The sequence below is a fragment of the Drosophila ananassae genome, chromosome 2L (genome assembly GCF_017639315.1).
Source record: "Drosophila ananassae strain 14024-0371.13 chromosome 2L, ASM1763931v2, whole genome shotgun sequence".
NCBI classification, from domain to species: Eukaryota; Metazoa; Arthropoda; class Insecta; order Diptera; family Drosophilidae; genus Drosophila; species Drosophila ananassae.
The window spans coordinates 5,287,736-5,305,903 of NC_057927.1; the positions used below are offsets into that span (position 1 = coordinate 5,287,736).

At 42.6% G+C, this 18,168-nt stretch overlaps 1 protein-coding gene across 6 annotated transcripts in view; it reads left to right on the forward strand.

The window, feature by feature from the left end:
- LOC6500572 (homeotic protein antennapedia) overlaps positions 1–18,168 on the forward strand; it is a 93,698-nt gene that overhangs the window by 7,288 nt on the left and 68,242 nt on the right. For 5 of the 6 annotated variants that reach the window (XM_044717597.1, XM_032451813.2, XM_032451820.2 and 2 more), the window contains exon 2: positions 17,447–17,534. The gene's annotated coding sequence lies outside the window, so the exon portion shown is untranslated. Of the gene's footprint in view, positions 1–15,955; positions 16,341–17,446; positions 17,535–18,168 lie in introns of those variants that run through there. The other variant, XM_044717598.1, reaches the window with a different exon arrangement.

An 18,168-nucleotide genomic window follows, 5' to 3' on the forward strand; every position in this document is an offset into this window, starting at 1 on the left:
TTCGCGAGGATAGAACCAGAGAGATGGAGTTGGAAAATCAATAGAATATTTCAGGCATAAATTTAAGAATAAATTTAAATAATATATTCATTTAAAAAATAAACCAAAACCACATTTTTAGAATAATGGAGTAATTATTTTCTTGGAATACTCGTAAATACCTTTATAACAACTTAATTACGGATCTGTGGGTCTGGCCCTCTGGGCTCTGGTCTCTGGTTTCTCGTCTCTAAAAAAAGAAAAGAAAACGAGCCAGCGATTGATTTGCATGTAAATTGTCAAAGGAAGTGATAAACGATGTGGCACAGACACACACACTGACTGAGTGACTGACTGACTGACTGGACGGTGAGTCTATAAAGTAGGATTTCCATGAAAATCTAATAAAAATTAACCCACCACTCACCCATACAGAAGTGTAGCCACCCATTTGTGACATGACAGAGAAGATGACAAATTGTTTGGACAAGCTGACTGACAGCGGCAGCGGCAGCGGCAGCAACAGCAACTCCCTGTGGCAAGTGCAGTGCAATTAGTCAAAGTGCCACTACCACCATCAACAACAACTGCAACAAATAGTTAGAATTAACAGGGTCCACAATAAAAATAGAAAAACCCATCACCCCACAGACAGGCCAAGACATTTTGGCCGGAGGAAGCAGACTGGGAGAAAATAGCGATAAAAACGCTATAAAAATTATGAAGAATCGCATTAGACGTTTGGCGCAGAAAAGCAATAAAAGTGTGATAAAAAATGAGTACGATGGGTACGGGGGATAGCTTAATGCCAGCACGTAGCTACACGTGCGACGTGCGTCAACTTGTGGCAATTATGAAGTCCGGCGCGAAGTTGCAACGCCGCCGGCATTGGCACCCAATCGTCATCGAGAATCGAAATAGAAACCAGGCCCCAGCCATTTGCGGTCAGGTGTCCGCCTGGGCCGTCTTTGAATCAATAAACGCGATTAGAAAACCGCCAGCCGGCAGAGTTCCAGGACCCACTAAGCCACAAACAGCACTTTAAAAATATAATTATAAATTAATTGGATTAATTTAATTATATAGTTTTCTCTAATAGACCTTCCTTATAACTCAGACCCTAAGATTCAATTTTATTTGTTATTTAATTAAGTAAATAATTTAGGAGAATATTTTTAGAGTGTAATGGCTATTGCCAGACAGGGCGCTTACCTTATCGAACCTGCTGAATCGTCTGCCAGTGCATCCGCAATAAAAAACCGCTCGCACTTGCGCATTTCAACTAGCCAATTATGCAATTGGCGGCCAAGCTGCAATCGCAATTGGCCAAAAGTGTCGCGTCTACGCTTCGATGGCAAATTCTGATTTAGCGGCATGCGTGGGTCACCCGGCTCAGTGTCTTCCACCAAGTTGGCTGGGATAGCCAGGACCAGACTCTAGCTGGCCACTGTCCAGAGATTATCAATGTTAATAAGGCAATAACAAATGGGTCTGTGGGGTGCCCGGTACTGGGAAGAAGTTCTGTGGGATGTGCCCGGGTTATCAGCCATCACTTAAATCATCTGTAGAATGGCGGCTAAAAAATAGTAATAATATTTTATTTTATATATTTTATTTGCAGACTATAGAGTTTCAAAAAATTCAAATGCATTTCTGAGATATTTCTGCAATCCATCAAATTGCAAAAACGATGGGCAGGCGACAGAGTGTGGCAGATAAGATACAGATACCACTGCAAGTGACAAAAAGGAGGAGCCGCTGGTGGAAGGATGCGATGGGGCAACATTCAAATGAGATGCATGCAACGTTCTGCGGTCTTCTCTGTCCTCTTGCCCGGTATCTGTATCTGAGTTGATTATTCGTGTGTTTTCGCTGGCTGGCGGCCATAAATCTTGTAATCATAATAATTTGTTTCAATGTTAATGCCTTCAAAATATCTGAAAACTCAATAAATAACAAAACTACATGTTCGTGTGTGCTGTTAATGTCATACCATGAGATACTTCATATATCATTCCGCAGCAAATAAAGCCAAAAAAAAAAATCCAAAAACGAAAACCTGCCACAGACATACAGAGTCGCAAAGTCGGAAAGCCGCAAAAATCGCAACCAGAACGGCCAGGTAGAGGTGACTTGTGCTGCGTCTTCACTTGATTTCATATATTTCTTTTCTGAGGATTTTGTTCCGTATTTTTACCTTTTGTGACGCAATGGGCCTGCAATGCAGACGGGCGTGGGGGATTACTCCACTGCAGAACAAATTAATCCAAAATCAACCGGCAACAAGCCACGAAAAGGAAGAAAAAATATATATACCATATAACCCGAAAAAAAAGTAAAGCAAGTCGTGGCGAAATGTCTTCGGCTTCAGTTTCTTCTGCCATATTCTTGTACTCTCTACTTGCTTTTTTTTTTTTGAAGGTGCGGCTTTAGCCGGATCTGGGGACCTCAGAGCTTTAAAAAAAAAAAAAAAGAAAAAGAAAGAAATAAAAACACATCCAATAACAACCCCGACGACAAGTATCTACACACTCTCGCAGGTGCCAAGGTGGGGGAACTGATATCCGATGCTTCCAATGTTGAATAACTCAATTAATTTCTGTCACCTGATTTATCACCTTTCGGTCTTGTTGCACAACAACTTTTAATTTCAATTTTATTTATTTGAATTTTTATGAATTTCACTACACCCAGAGAAATCTGTAGGTGGTGATCCCCAATCGGAATCTCCCAAGATCCAGGATCCCCAGATCCAGTCTCAAATTGAGACATTGTATCGAACCCGTTTACGGAGCGGCACTTGCAAATTAAAACGTTTCAGATCCTTTTCCCATTCGCCGTCCCACCTGGGCTGTCTGGGCGAACATGTTATTAGCTTAGTTCTTGTAATTTGCATATATCTGTATGTGTGCGGGGACCAGCGAGCCCTCAATGGCTGAGCTGCCATTAAAACATTCCGCTTAACACTTCCTGCGACACGAGACAAGAGCCAAGATTACACCAATGGCACTGTGGGATCAGTGCACTTGCAACTGCACTAAAAAAATACATATCAGAAAATGTTTATCATGAATTTTAAAATAATTCTTGGGGCTATTTAATGGCTCACTGGGGAGAAGCAACTGTCCGGGGAATATGGTTAACCATAAAGTCTTGGTTTTCACTCGAGAAAGATTAAATGTTATCACTATTTAAGGAAAATACCAACTGGTTGTTTTAAAAACTTTCCCAAAAGTCTGATCACGATCACCTCCATTATCCAGCCAACTAGTTTTATCCTTTTCATCGCTTTAACGGCCCAGCGAAACTAGTTTCTCAATTAACCAGGCGCAAACTCGGCCGGCAAGTTGATTGCAAGCGATCGGCACTTGATGCACTGCATCTGCATCTCACATCTCGCATCTGGGTCTTTGTATCTGCATCTGAATCTGCATCTGCCCAGGCCACATCCGTCCAATCCGTCAAGGCGTCGACCGGCGTACGCCCAGTTTTAGTGTTCCTGTTTTCCTATTTTCGATTGGCTGGCTGTGCGGCCCGTTGCACCGACATCGGATGTCTTGTAGGAAAAGCGGCATATTTATGGGGCGGCCATGTTATGAATACACCCAAGAGACATATCTCTTCTTCTCACCCGGCTTAGAAAAAAAAAAACACCCGGCCAAGGAATATCTTAGACGGCGGCAAAGATGCTGACTGAGATGGGTGCATTGCACTGAAAACCGAAACGAAAAGGAAATCTAAAAATACGAGGGAGTAGATGAGTTCAGTTTGGGTTTGGTTGGAAAAACGCATGCAGCAGCAGCAGCGGCAGTGTACGGGAAATTCTTGATCAACCATAAATCTTGGCACCAGAGCCATCCATCTATCTCGCTTGGCGCGTTCCGCGTGCAGCGCCAACAAGTTGTTTTCTATGCCATAGCTGCCGCGCCGCAGCCGCAGCCTCAGTCTTTCATTTCATTTCTTTTGTCTTGTTTTCGTTTTTCAACAAAAATTTAATTTTTCGAAAATAAAACATATCTAGTCGTCTGGCTGCTCTGGTGTGCTCTGTTTGTATCTCTTAGGTTGTTTTTCACGAGCCAATGGGAATTTGAAAAGAAAAACACGTGTGTTTTCTAATGGCTTTTGATTAGAAAGTATCTGAAAAGTAACTGAGCTGATTCCTCTAAGCCATAAGAGCTATAAGTAAGCTTTAGCCTTCTGCTTAAAGGTCGAAAATTAAGAACTCAAGTTCGTTTCATGTTTCGGCGAATAATTAATAAATCATGTCAGCGTCAGGCCTAAAGGGCTGGGAAGGTAAAAACTGCCGCTCCGGCAGGAGTGGGCTGTGGGGGGAGGCCTGGAATTAAATGTGTCAAATGCAAACACGCAGAGTCGTCGAAAAGCAAACCCCGTACTCGTACTAGTACTCGTACTCGGATCCGGAGTCAGAAGCCCGGACTGCTCTGGCACCAGGAAATGTCAAGAGCGAAGTTAACCGAACACGAAAACAAAACGCAGTCTCGAGGCATTTTCCTCGATTCGGTTTCAGTTTCACTGCCAGCTAGAATTTCCATTAGATTTGGGGTGGAGGTGGGGGCGGTGTCGAGCTGTGGGCGTGGCTGAGGGGGTGCGTCAAACTGAGGCCTCGCACGCACCACCCACCAGGAAAATCGCAGCCAGAGTCAGGTTTCTCTTTCTATTTTTTTAATAAATTAAATTAAAACCGCATGAGAATCGTCTTATTTACCTGCTGAAGTCTAGGTTCTGGGCTCTGGGTAAATAATGCCAAAAATGTTTCAAATATGCAAATGTTGTTATATACAGAAATAGGAGATTTTCGGGAGGGAGTCCGTCCGGAGGTGGAGCGGGATGGCCGTAGATGGTTGGGAAGTGTGTTTTGGCAGCAGGAAATGATAAATGGCGTGGTAATATAAAAAATGGCAAAAACAGCGGGCAGTCAAATAAAACAAAAAAACAAAAAACCCAAAAACAAACAACAAAAGTTGCTGACTGTGTGTGCAGTCAAAAAAAATAAGGAAAATATATATACCGAATGAGTCCGAACAAAGAATATATATTTATATATAACAGACCCGGCAAAAGTTTTCTACTTGTTTTTGGTCAAGACCGCGGCTGAAAATGAATAAAAATAAAAAAAAAAAGTGAAGGAAGCGGAAAAAATGGGCGCCGCATTGAAAATGGTGGGGAAAAATAAAAACAGGAAAACCGAAAGGGCAAAAGAAAAACCAACAAGCGAAGCAACATTTTCCACTTGGTAACAAATTTTCGGTCTAGATATTTTGGCTTTTTCCTATCTCTGGCCATATCCCCATTTTCCCTCTTATCTTCCGCTATCTCTCCCGCTTTTGTCCTCCGTTTGTGTTACGCAATGTTTTCCAGAAAAACAAAAAAAAAAAATATAGAAAAAAGAGCGACACACACCCAGTGACCCTAATTTTCAGTCCTTAGAGAACCAGCAAATACCAGGGCCAGGGCCATATCCAACCAGCGAACCCATGAACCCACCCTGGGTTTTTGGGGGTCCAAGCTGGATCCCTCACTCTATTGTTTTAATTTCATTTATGGCTTCCGTTTTGCCTACTTCTGGTGACTTTTCGCCCGAGTCCTGCGATTCAACTTTTCGGTGATTTTCCTCATTATTTAAATGGTGTCAGGCGGCTAAAGTTGTGAACTTCATTTAAATTTATTTTCTTGGGACATTCATTTTAGTTCACAAAGCGCTGAGTTCTTTGGTTAGAAATAATACGATTTCCGAGATGCCATCTTCAAGGAGCTCTAAATTGTATAGTTTTGAAATACTTTTAATAAAGGATCCTAATGAGAAATAAATATATTAGCCAACTGACTGAATAAAGACCAAATGAAGAAACGCCTTCGGTTAGAGTTTGAACTCCCACGGATAGTCCTTCCTGACAACCCTCCATTCCTGGCATCGCATTTAAATTGCGAGTGATAAGATACGCAGGACTCTATACTGATAAGTCAGCGAATGGGAACGAGGACGCAAACGAAAACAAGGACTCAGTCAACATGCGCTTCCTTCCGGTTGTTTTCCTGGCGTTTCTCAGAGTTTTTGCGCCCCCGGGGGGGCAACCAGAAGGCTCGTGCAACTGCCACGCGCTTCGCATAGTTCGACCAACTATTTCAAGTCAGATGGAGGGTTGGAGCGGAACAGACCCGGCCACATCGAAGATGTCTGCTCGCCCGCCTTGCGATGTCTCATTTTTATAATTAAAACACTTGGGCCCAGGACATGTGCTGTGGCCTTGTTGGTATCTCGGCATTCCAGCGAACCGCCCTACCAAAGCCAAAACCGAGTCGTCTTTCTCGGAGGGTGATATTTATCAGCTGGCGGGCGAGTGTGTGGTCCTGCTAACCCGTATCCTGGCCAACAATCTACGGCCATCTGATTGGGGGTAGTTGAACTGCAAATACTCCGACGGCGGTTGAGCTTCCAGTTAATACCAAAAGCGAATCCTTAAGATATTGAGGAATAAAATAAAGCCTTAAACAATACTTTAATTTATATATATTTCATTTTAATTTTAAGAGTCTAGCACAAAAATAATTTAAATGTATTCAGTACTCAGTCATATTATTTTCATTCGTTTTTATCCACTGGCTGCTTTTGAATAATTGCCCGAACAGAATCATAAATTTGTGGGTTCATTATTTTTCCATAAATCACAAGTTTATTTAATAATTATATTTAATAAATCAATATCTTTATCTGGTTCTCTTTTCAGGTGAGTTCCGCGAGTATCTGCACCTAATGATTTGTCAAACAATTCCGTAAGATAAATGTGTATTTATTTTATATTTTAAAAAATGGAAATTCACTGAGAGAAGCAAAAGTTTTTAGCGACCATAAAAAAATGCAGAAAATGTCAGAAAACTTTGCCACCCAAAACTGAATTTATGAGTGCAGTTAGCGGGTAAGTTTGAGGCGCCTCCGGGCCAAAAGGCACCAACTGGGCAAAAGCCAAAAGGCAAAAGCCAACTCCTGGCTACTGGCTAGAGGGCCGCTGCGAACGTCAGCCGACTGGCCGAGTTTATTAATTTAAAAAGGAAATTCTCGTTTAGTCACCTTTTGATTTAAGTTCGTACAATGCCAAAGTGCAGTTCAACTGGCAAGAGAGTGTTCGCAGTGGGTCTGGTTAGTGGGTTGCCCCAAGAATACACAGAGCTCTCAAGGCGAAAGGGTGAATTCATTGCCCTTACAGCACAGTGGTATTAAAACTATAATGTTATAACATCTACTATTTAATCTTTAATACTTTCCAAGGTATATCTTTCCACCAACTATATATATTTAAATTTTTATCTATATATCTGGTATAGAAACTTTATTACCAACTTGTAACCACTGTATCCTGCCTGTTTCCTTCCATTCAACTGCATATATTTCCTCGTATAGCCGTACACATATTCCCCATTTGTTTCGCATTTCCCCGACCATCTTTCTCGGTTGCGTTGAAATGTTCTCGATTTTGTTGCTGGTGACGATGTCCAGAGAACAGGGAAGTGAAAAACTCTGCTGCAACCGTGGGCTGTAGTTTGGTTTTTGTTTTTTGGTTTGTTTGTGTTGTGTTGCTGCTGTTTTGGTTTGGTTTTTTTTTTTTTTTTTGCTCCCCCACTGTATGCCGAGTTCATTCAAACTCATTCAGTCACTCGTGCAGTTTTCTGGCTGCCAGGCCAGAGCCCCACCGAGACCATAGCCCATAGCCCATAGCCCAGAACCATTTAAATATGCAAAAAGTTTGCACTGAATGCAGTAGAAATGAGTCGGCAACCCCCGCAGCTTTTCATTCCAATTCCGATTCCTACTCCGATCTCCCCCCTGTGACAATCATGCGCAAAATGCAGAGAGTTTCTACCCCAGACAGTGGCGGGATGGCTGGTGGCACAAAAAAAGAGGGGGTGGTGTTGGGCAAAAGTTGTTTCACCCCCGCAGATTGCATGCAAATTGGTTAAAGTGTGAATTTATGTGAGAAATATTGTTTGCTCTTGTTATGCGCATACAAACACCCATACTCACACTCGCACTCACACTCGTACTCACATTCATACTCACTCTAGCACTCGAAAGACACGACAAAATGATTTAGCTGCCTATGCAAATTGAAGTCAACTGGCTGACTGACATTTGATTTAAGCAGTTTATTATTTGTACGATTGTACGGCGACGCTTTTCGCTTGCCTTCTCAAATATTAATTGTATTTCAACTAAAAAATGTATAAAAGTTATTTAAGGCCCATGCCGGCAGTCGTAAATCTCTCGCATTTAATTTGTTTCCATATTTATGCGCTTAAAAATTGCGTTTCATATTCATATTTCCATTTTTGTGCCAGTGAGTGCAGAGCCATAAACACTCAATTAACGATTTTCAAAATTAATTTTTCATAAAATCCTGCACTCCGAGCACTGCACTTCCTCATTTCCCCCCCAAAAAAAAAATAAAAATTAAAAATAAAAATCTCTACCATAGGCAAATTAACGGAAAATAAAGCGAAAATGGTAATTTTGTGGAGTTCACTTCACGCGGCTCTGTGTGTTTGTGCGAAATGCATTAAATTTATGGGCAGTCCTGGTCGAGTCCTGCTCGAACCTGGAGACTCCTCGCTTGTGGAATGCGTGCGTCCGAAAAATTGTCGATTCGAATCCCCAATCCCAGACCCATCCCTCGACTGTACATATACTTTTCGCAACTGGCGCCAATGCAAATGCACTATTTCGGGAGCAGTGAACTTTTTTGACATTCCAGTGAATAAGATAAATTCGTTTTCATGTTGGACAACATTTGCACCAAATTTTCGGATAATATATCACTGAAGGATTCTTTAAGCAATGCTGGGAAATTAAAGTTAAAAGAGTTAAAATTTATACAAAATAATTACATCACTTAACGGCTGATATCAACTTCAGTAAAGTATCTCTATAAGGTTGGGATCTCCTGGCACATAAACCTTTCAACGCCGTCACAACGACCAACTTGAACTTCACTTCCAGACAGTTTCTGGGGGGAAAAGAGAGATGCCATGAATTAAAAATGCAACACAAATTGCATTTGGCACCTGGGCAGCCCCCTTTCCCCCCGGGGATACTCACCTGCCACGGCCACCCTTAAAAAACGGAAGTGGCAGACGAGTGAGCGAGTGAAAAGTTGTTGATAAATGAAGCAGGTCTAGGGCCGGGATGGAGGGTGCTACTGCTGCTTGCTCGCACAATTGAATTAGTCAGTCGAGGCTAAATACAGTGAGTTGAACAAAACGTGGCAGAGTCCATGGACACGCCACCTCTAAATTGAAGTCCAGGCTGTGTGGCTTGCTGCAAGGTGTTGGAAGGTGTTGGCGTGTGGTCGAAATAAACAACACAAAAATTGCATAATTAAGTGCGGCTCACAGGTGCTAAATAGCCAAGTCCCTTTCTGGACATGCGAGATGGTTAGTTCGGCGTATCTCGAGGTGTTGCAACTGCAACGAAAATTACAACTGAATGGGGCGGGTTGTAAATGGCTCTAATCTGGGGAATTTCTAGAAGTTTTTTGGTTAAAGTTTTTATTAATATACAAGGATAAATCAGGTGTAAAAATCAGAACATAATAGGAGCTAAAGTAACAACATAAATCGGAAATGAAAATAAATTCATAAACCTCCAACCTTAGTTCCTTAAAGTATGCAATGATTTTTTCAACTCTTATTTCCAGCCATTTTGTGATATCCTTGCCTTATTTTATATGCTTTTTTGTATAGTCTGTCGAATTTTCTGCAATTTTCCGCTTGGAATTGCAGACGCAAACGAAAAGCAAAAAACATGCAACCGAAAACGAGCGGGAAAATGAAAACAAGCCAACATCAGAGCCACGGAATTCCAATTCCCTCTTGCCAGAGGAAGCTACGACAAGAGACAGTGTAGCTGGCGTGACCCTCTTGCCACCGTCCATGTGCCACGGGGGTTAAGTGGCTCAGGGCCCAGGCGCATCCACAGACACATCCGCAGTCGATGCAGCTGCTGCTGTTGCACCCAGCACCACCCACACCACTAAGAGAGCCACAACACTTTTCCCCCTCAGAAAATCTCTCCGCTTGCCACCAGGCTCTGGGCATAATAAATAATTGCAACGGCGGCAAACATTTCGCGTTGCACTTTCTGCAACCGAAGCAAAAAAATCAGCCACAACTGCACGGGGACTGCGCCCTCCCCCACCCACGCCCATGCCGGGCTACGTGGGTCCTGTCCACTGTGTCCCCCCCGCACTCCCCTCGCTACCACTCTCGACCGATGGCCAGAGCAACTGTGCAACAGAATGAAGAGATTTTTATCGGCGATTCTCACTGATTTCATGGCAAATAAATCGCTCATTTTCGCTTAATTGGAAAATTATGGCTTTTTCGGCTTGTACGTAGCTCTGGTTGGTTGTGGATAAAGGGAGGGGGACTAGGGGGGGCGTCCGAGTGTGTTTGATTTGCATGCATGTGAGTGGCAATGTTGCATGCCCCGCACATGCCTAAATTAAATGCAGAAAATTGCCAACTTTGTTGTGGTTGGTGCAAAAGGCGAAAATATCTCGAGAGCCTTGTTCTGTTTTGCCGAAAATGTATGTGTCTCAGAATAATTAAATTTTAGAATTTTTGTTGCAAAATGAATTGGAAAAAAATTTTTAAAAATACTATGATAGAAAGAGAGATATATAATTAGAACTAGAATATTACTTAAAATTTTCTGCATTAGTTTCTTTGATTAATTTTTACTTTTGAAGCCTCTTTTACTATATTTTCTATTAATATTTTTCCTACAACTACATATATTTCACATTTTCACCCAATTCCATTCAAGTATGGGAAAAGTTCCAATTTAACACGGTGTCGTCTCAGCGATGATTTATGGGCCAGAGAAAAAAGACGGGCGCAGGAAAAAAGTCAAAACAGAACTACTACACCAACGCCAGCTTGCCGGGAGTTTCAACCCCCCTCTACTATACCTTCTCAGTGCCCCTCACCACGCCCCAGATCCCAGATCCCAGCACATGTGTTGCTGCCTCGAATTTTCCACCACCGCCATTGTCTGCCCGCTATCGCTGGGTCGCACTAAGCGACGGCAGCATCAAAATCAGGCGGCGGTATCATGGCCGCCAACCTTATCGTTCTGCCACCAACCCCACAGTCTTGCCACACACACACACACATACAGAGGCACAGAGGCAGAAAGGACGAGGCGAATGGCTGCTCCTGCATCGCCACATGTTGTCATGAGTTGGGCCAAAGGATTTGTCGACCTCTGCGGTCTCAAATTTCAATATCGCCCACGGACACTCTGGCGCAAGGATAAGTGTGTGCAGGACAATGTCGAAGCCACTTGAGACCCTTTTCAATCCGGATGGGTGGTGGGTGGGTTGGACTGACGAAAGGATATTCCGGAGGTTGAATCATTTAGTTCAGAATCATTCATGGTCGAAGCTTTTAATCTCAAACAATACACTACCCAATTGGTCAAGGACAAGCTTAAAAATAAATCAATTTCCTTGCGCGGTTAACCCTCTTACTCCACCCTCGTCTGAAAATCCTTTCTAATAGGATACATCCTGCACATCCTAGTCTGCTACCGAAATCCCGCCCTGTTCTGTCATAATATCATAAAAATGAAGTTAACCTTTAAACAAGTTGCACCTCAGCCGGGCCAGCCAACGGCCAGGATTTCTGTTCACGTCTCTGCGAGTTGAAAAGAGAGAGTCCTTTCTTGGTCCTTGTCTGCGTAAAGTCCGCAGTGCCCCTTGTGTGTGTGTGTGTGTGTGTGTGCGTGCATGTGCGACTATGATTAATTACTTTTGCATACATTTACATACAAATTTGTTGCCACATTGTCTGCCTCGGCCATCGCCATCGCCAGCCCATTTCCCATTTCCCAACCCTTGCCGAGCTTCCCTTTTTTTCACCCCTCAGAAGGGGTGGTGCCAGGCCGGGCTGGGCTTTCCTGCCCTCGGCAGGGTTAATTTCAAATGATATTTTTCATTTTGTGCGCAACGAGAACGGAAGGAAGTTGATTTGACAAAAGTTTTTTTATGTTTCTGCATACTGGATGCGTTCGGCTTTGGCGCTCTGTCGGCTGGAACTTGTTAATTGCGTTTAAATATTTCATTATTTTCAAATTGGTGCGCAGAACCAGGAAGACGGAACTTAAAGCCAGATATTCAGTTAATTTTAAAACATAAATTAAATAATATCAAGAGATTTGTATCCTATTTGGTTGTCCATTTATCAAATCCTGTTCCACCCTTTCTCAAAAAAAAATAAAGCAAGAAACATACTGAAGCGGAAGGCAGCTAATTTCTGTAATTAAAAACTCATATAAAATGGTTACACCGAAATCTCCACGCTGCCTTTCAGAATTAACACGACTTTTCCACTTTGCTACCCTCGGAAACACAATCACACACACACACACATACGGCAAGGATGGCAGGGATCTGCAGGAGGTGAGCCAAAAAAAGGGTTAAAGTCCCAGTGGAGGACGACGCAACGATGACGACGATGAGTCCTGCGGCTATTTTGGCTTCCTTCTGCCGAGGACTGCAATCAGGCTCGGCAGCTGCTTCGCCAGTTAACCTGTCGCCCTGTATCCTTCCGACTTCCTGCCCCCCCCCCCAAAAAGTCCTGCACCCTTTTGACTCCCCCCTCGGCCGTGCTGTGTTTTATATAATAAATGAGCTAGGTGGGTTAAAGGCGTATTTCTGTCTAGTAAATTAGCAAAATACACGCAGAGACAAAGCACACACACGTGTGTGTGCCAAGTCGATGGGTGTGTGCGAGTGTGAGTGGCCACACCTCCTTTTTTGGGCCGAAAATCCCCGTAGGAGTGGGGGGACTAATGGGTTGCCGTGTGCTCTGATTGAGTTCGGCACAAATTGCTACTCAACCGAAGCCATCAACCCCCCACTTCTTATACATACATATATCCTTTTGTATCCCTGTTAGTGTGTGTGTGAGGGACAGAGAGTATCCCCAGTTGTCGCCTTGTTAAGTTTAAATAATGCTTTTTGCCATTTCCTCTGTGCCAAGGTCATTCAAAATTCAAAACCAAGCTTGCATATTTTCCCAGCTTTGGCATTTTGGGGTCGCCCTCCTGGCGGCGATGGAGATGGAGAGTCGGAAATATTTCCAACATTGTCTGCGAATTTCTGCCGCATCATAACTTGAACTTAAATGAACTGACTTCATTGAGAGGCACTTTCAGCCTGTAGTTGCAACTCCACCTCCGCACCCACACAGTCACAGTCGCAGTCGCAGTCACACCTACACCCACACTAGGACACCAGCACACCCACACTGCCACTCGCACACAGACAGTGGAACAGTTGTCGCACATGCAATTTATGGCAAATTCCAGGTCTCAATTGGTTCCGAAAATGGAAATTGAAGTGAGATGGCGAAGGGAAATAGAGCGAGAGAGAGTCAGGGGTAGGGGCAAGAGAAAGAGGTGGGAAATGTATTCCAAGCCCAGCCTTGAAGTGAAATTTAAATTGTAGAAGAGAAACTAAATACCAGAAAGGCAAGAATTTCGAGGAGTAATTTGGGATTTAAAAGAAACTATATCAGAGTGCCTTAATTATTCATTTTATTTAACAATTTTTGACTTATTTTAAGCTGTAAAAAGTTGAAAAAGAAAAGGAAAAACTAAAATCCCCTCCAATTTAATTTTCCAGCCATTTAAAACTCCTCCCAAATGCCAGCAAACTCACAAGCCCTTGAATCATTTTGAAAATTAATAAATCAAGATGGTTGACCACCGATTAAACGGTAACTAGTTCAGGCCAAAACCCATAACGGAACTCTCTAAACAGAGTCACTAACTGTCGGTGGAAAAAATAGTCAAACAAACAAAAAAAAAATCAGAGAAAAAAAAACCAAAAACGACGTGCCGAAATTGCCGCTTTTGTCTTATGAATTTAGATTGGATCGGGAACCGTGTACCGCTTCTGACCATGAAGACGGAACCATGTAAAAAGTTAATCACTTACCGCTGTCAGGTTCGCTTAGTCAATATTTTGCCGGGGCAAGCAAGCTTTTCATCTGGACCGCTCTCTGAGCTGGGAACGCGAAAGATTCTTATCGCCTCGACCGCAATGGACAGGGCAAATTCATGGCGTAGAGTGAACAACACGAATCATAGTCACATCATGTACGAGCTAGACAGCCAAACAAGATATAGAAGAAAAAAAAAACATTGTACTTGGGGTTCAGGTTCAGGGTTTGCCAGAGGGGAATAATATCACAGAAGCTATCGTTGGCGCTACGACAACAAAAGGCGACCTTACCGACACATCGTTCATTTTAATTTGCACAATAACTCACATCCCAACCAAAGCTAACTCGTTTTTTTCGTTTGCAAAATGAAAAAATAATTACCCATGTTGAAGAGGCTACAAAAAACGACCAAAACTCAAAAGGTTAATTTAAATTTCAAGTCACACAAGAGACCAGAAGCAACATGAGTTGCTGTGGCACTTCAGCTCCTCAATTTCCCCCCGGCCTCGACCACTTCTCAGATAGTGTCACGAAATAAATATCTTACAGGTTACTTCGTCCCAGCTCTCCATCTTTCGCTTGCAATTCATCAAAATGCAAAACTCGTTGGCAAAAAGGACGACAGCTCACAAAATATGAAATAAACACTTGGGATTCGCTGATTCGCCGGTTAGTTGAAGCCAAAGCAAATAAAAGAGACATAAATGTATGTGCGAGGGGCGAAAAGACTCCATAAGGCGTTGGGGAGTTGCTTCCACTTGAAAATCAAGATCATCCCCTGAGATGATGATTATTGTTTATTAAGTGTCGGCTCTGTCATAAAATTAAAAGGAACTTCACTTTTTATTGCCTTACGTTTTGGCTTGGGGTTTTCATATCCATTTTATACGAGTCTTTATTATCGTATGGCGACTGTGTGTGGTCTCTGACTGTGTCTTCACTTTTCAACATGACCAGGTTGGTCTTTTGTCTACTGGAACTACTTACTAGGTCTTGGTGGAACTTGAATTACTTCCTATTTATTTTTATTAGCCAGTTGATGTTTTTTAAAGGGAGTGTAGAAAGTGCGACTAGTTATTTGTAAGTAAAGTTAATATTTAAAACTGATAACACTGATGAAAATGATAACAAAAATATCCTTACATTTATTTTATTTTTCCCGGCACTAAAAACCTTGCCATATTGTTAAAAAACAGGACAATATTGTCCTGTCAAATATAAGAAATAGGAAATTATTGTGACCCTACTCTAAATATCCTGCAAAATATCCACAATCCTTGTAAAAACTATTTGTAACAAAAGCTCTTCGAAGGACATAAATGTCCTGAGGTTTGAAAAAATGTGTACCTAAACCAAAAGTCCCTTTTGGGAAAAGCTCTTTTTCACAAAAATCGCCATCGCATTGTCCTGAATTGCCCAAGTCCTTTAAAATTTCCTTTTATCCTTTAACCAAGACAAAAACCATCAGAATATCCTGCCGTGAACTTTCAATGGCCAGCAGTTCTGCCACCCGCCGTCAGAGGGCGCCACAAAATATCGTATATTTAGGTACTGCAGATTTCCTCACCCCCTGGATTCGACAAACTCTCACTATTTATTTTTAGCGGCAAGTGCAGAATTTTATTTTAGGGAATCAGCCGAGGAGCATTCAAATGCCGTTCATTAAAAGTGTCCACCGTGTTGTCTGCATAAATCAAACGAACGCACTCCAATTCGGGGCTTGCCGGGCCACCCACGAATAGCACACGAACGGAATTATTAAATCCAACCATCGATCGATCGCTGGATCGAATTCAACCAATTAATTAAGTATTTCACTCACAGACGGCGACTTAAGCGGCCAAAAACTATTTTCGCTGTTTAATTTTACGATTTTTTGTTTTGGGGGATGGCTTTTTACGGTTTTTTACGACTCTGGGCCATAAATGACAAAAATATTTATGGATGTTTTGTGATGTTGGCTGGGTTGGCTCTCTGATCTGTCACTCAATTGTCAGGGCCTGCAGTTAGACTTTCAACAATTACGCAGCGATCAAAACAAACAACGCAAATAGCGCAAAAATTATGCATATGAATTTGGATACTGTTACGCCTAGGTGGTCCGTCCGTCCCTCATAAAATTGTTTTTGAATTCCAAGGGTTTGCCAGCCAGTTCATGAGTGGCTACGTGCGGTGGAGCGCGTCCGCGAAAATCGAAACTTGGAGCAATTTGCGAAAAATTCCTTCGAGTCTTGGTTGCAAAATTATTAGAGGGGAATCACAGAGTAGAGGGAGTTTCATTATCAGAAAGTGTGTACTTTCTTTTACCAGTTACTGGCCTGAATAAATCATGATACAAAGTAAGCAATCATCATATTGGATCTAATCGCTGCGATCGTCTCAAAATCTTGGCTTAAATCCTCCATATACCTTAACTCTTTTTTTTCTGTCCCGTGCAATTAACAATCAGCGGAGTAGAAGGCAACCAAATCGAAGCTTGCCCATTGTTGGCACCGCAACCTTCTAAACCAGGTGCATACATGTGTCACTCCTTCTGTCGCTTTCATAAGGTCTCCGGTGAACAGAAACAAAGTAACAGAACAACAAAACACTTTGCACTTTCAGTGTCTTTGAATTTTGTGGCCAAGCAATTGCATTGAAATCGCATTATTAACGCCTGCAAGGAGTGACTTTGCACTCCAAGTCGCCGCGGTCTCCATTCAATTCACTTACCAAATTGGCAGCAGACCAGGGCAGGCCAGACCGGGCCGGGCCAGACTTACGGGTGTGAAAATAATCTGTTTAACGAGGGAGTTTTACAAAAGACCCGAGATCCGAGAAGATGCCATAAAAAGAGGCACCAGCGGCAGTTGCCCCGAAAAGGGCCAACAACAAACGAGCAACAATAATGACATTTGGCGCAAATGAATGAGAAGCCCAGACTCAAATTTCCCCACTGCGCTCCCTCTCACTCGTTTACCGCAAAAGGATATGACAGCAGCTCCCGACGATCGGTTGGAGGCTCCAGCTTCCTTGTTATTCTGTTAGTGATCTTTTTGCTGTCGGTCCGATCGTTGTATTTGGTTCCTGCTTCAGGTTTGGGTTCCTTATGCGATCCGGACGCTGACATTAAAAGGTGGGAAAATGTCAAAAGTTGGCTAGGAAATAGGGGAACCTTTTGTTTCTCCACTGCTCACTGTGGGATAGCTTCGTTCTACGATTTATTTCTATTTTTGGATTTTTAAGGCTTGTTATGCTTGGATGCTTTATAATTTATTGTCCAAAAACATGAAAAAAATAAACAAAAATCGTACCGAAATGAAAATTCCCAACGAATTCCCCAATTTTACAAGCGAGCTTCGGCCGCCAGACCACAGATGGCGCCAGCCGATGGCGTTAATTTCCCTCAAACCAATGACTTTTTTGTAAAATATTTATAATATTCCCCCTTATTTTTTATTTTCAGTGCAATTTTGGATTAACCCAGGTGTAAATGGATTACAAAATTGGATTACTTACATGGATTACCACAATTTAGCAGCACATCGAATAAGGTATGGACCAAATTGAATCAATTTTCGTTACACAAATGTTTAACCCATGACACGGGCGCGCTCACTATTAATCCTAAGTGCTTCCTGTGATTTTATGCAAATCGAACATATCGCCGGGCAGGCTTGCCCGGTTGCCCGGTCGCAGAAGCAATGAAAAAGGAGAATACACTAAGGAGACCGCGATTCAATGTACAAATGACAGTTGGCTGTGACATAAAACAGCGACTTAAAGAAGATGTTAAGCGTTCTGCAGTTGCATGCCAACATCTGCCGGGCCAACAACAATTTTCCCCCGCTTCGACAAAAGACATTTTCATTTATTCATTGATAATGCTTTAGGAACTAAAACGAAAAAAAGGAGCTTTAACAACGACAAAGGCCAGTCAGAGATGGAGGGGGGGAGTGCAAAGCGCAGAAACATGCGACAAAACAACATAATTTAAATTTTGCGCATGCATCAGGTTCTTTCCCCCCATCCAGATACAAAAAAAAAAAAGACCCGAGCAACATGTTGCCGCAACACGCCACGAAAACCGCCAGCAACAAGCTCGGCCCGCCGTCTCTTTTCTCGGTTCTTGGCTCGTAATCCGGTAGCCAGTGAGTGGCTTTTAGCCGCTGCCTCGATTTGCTTTGA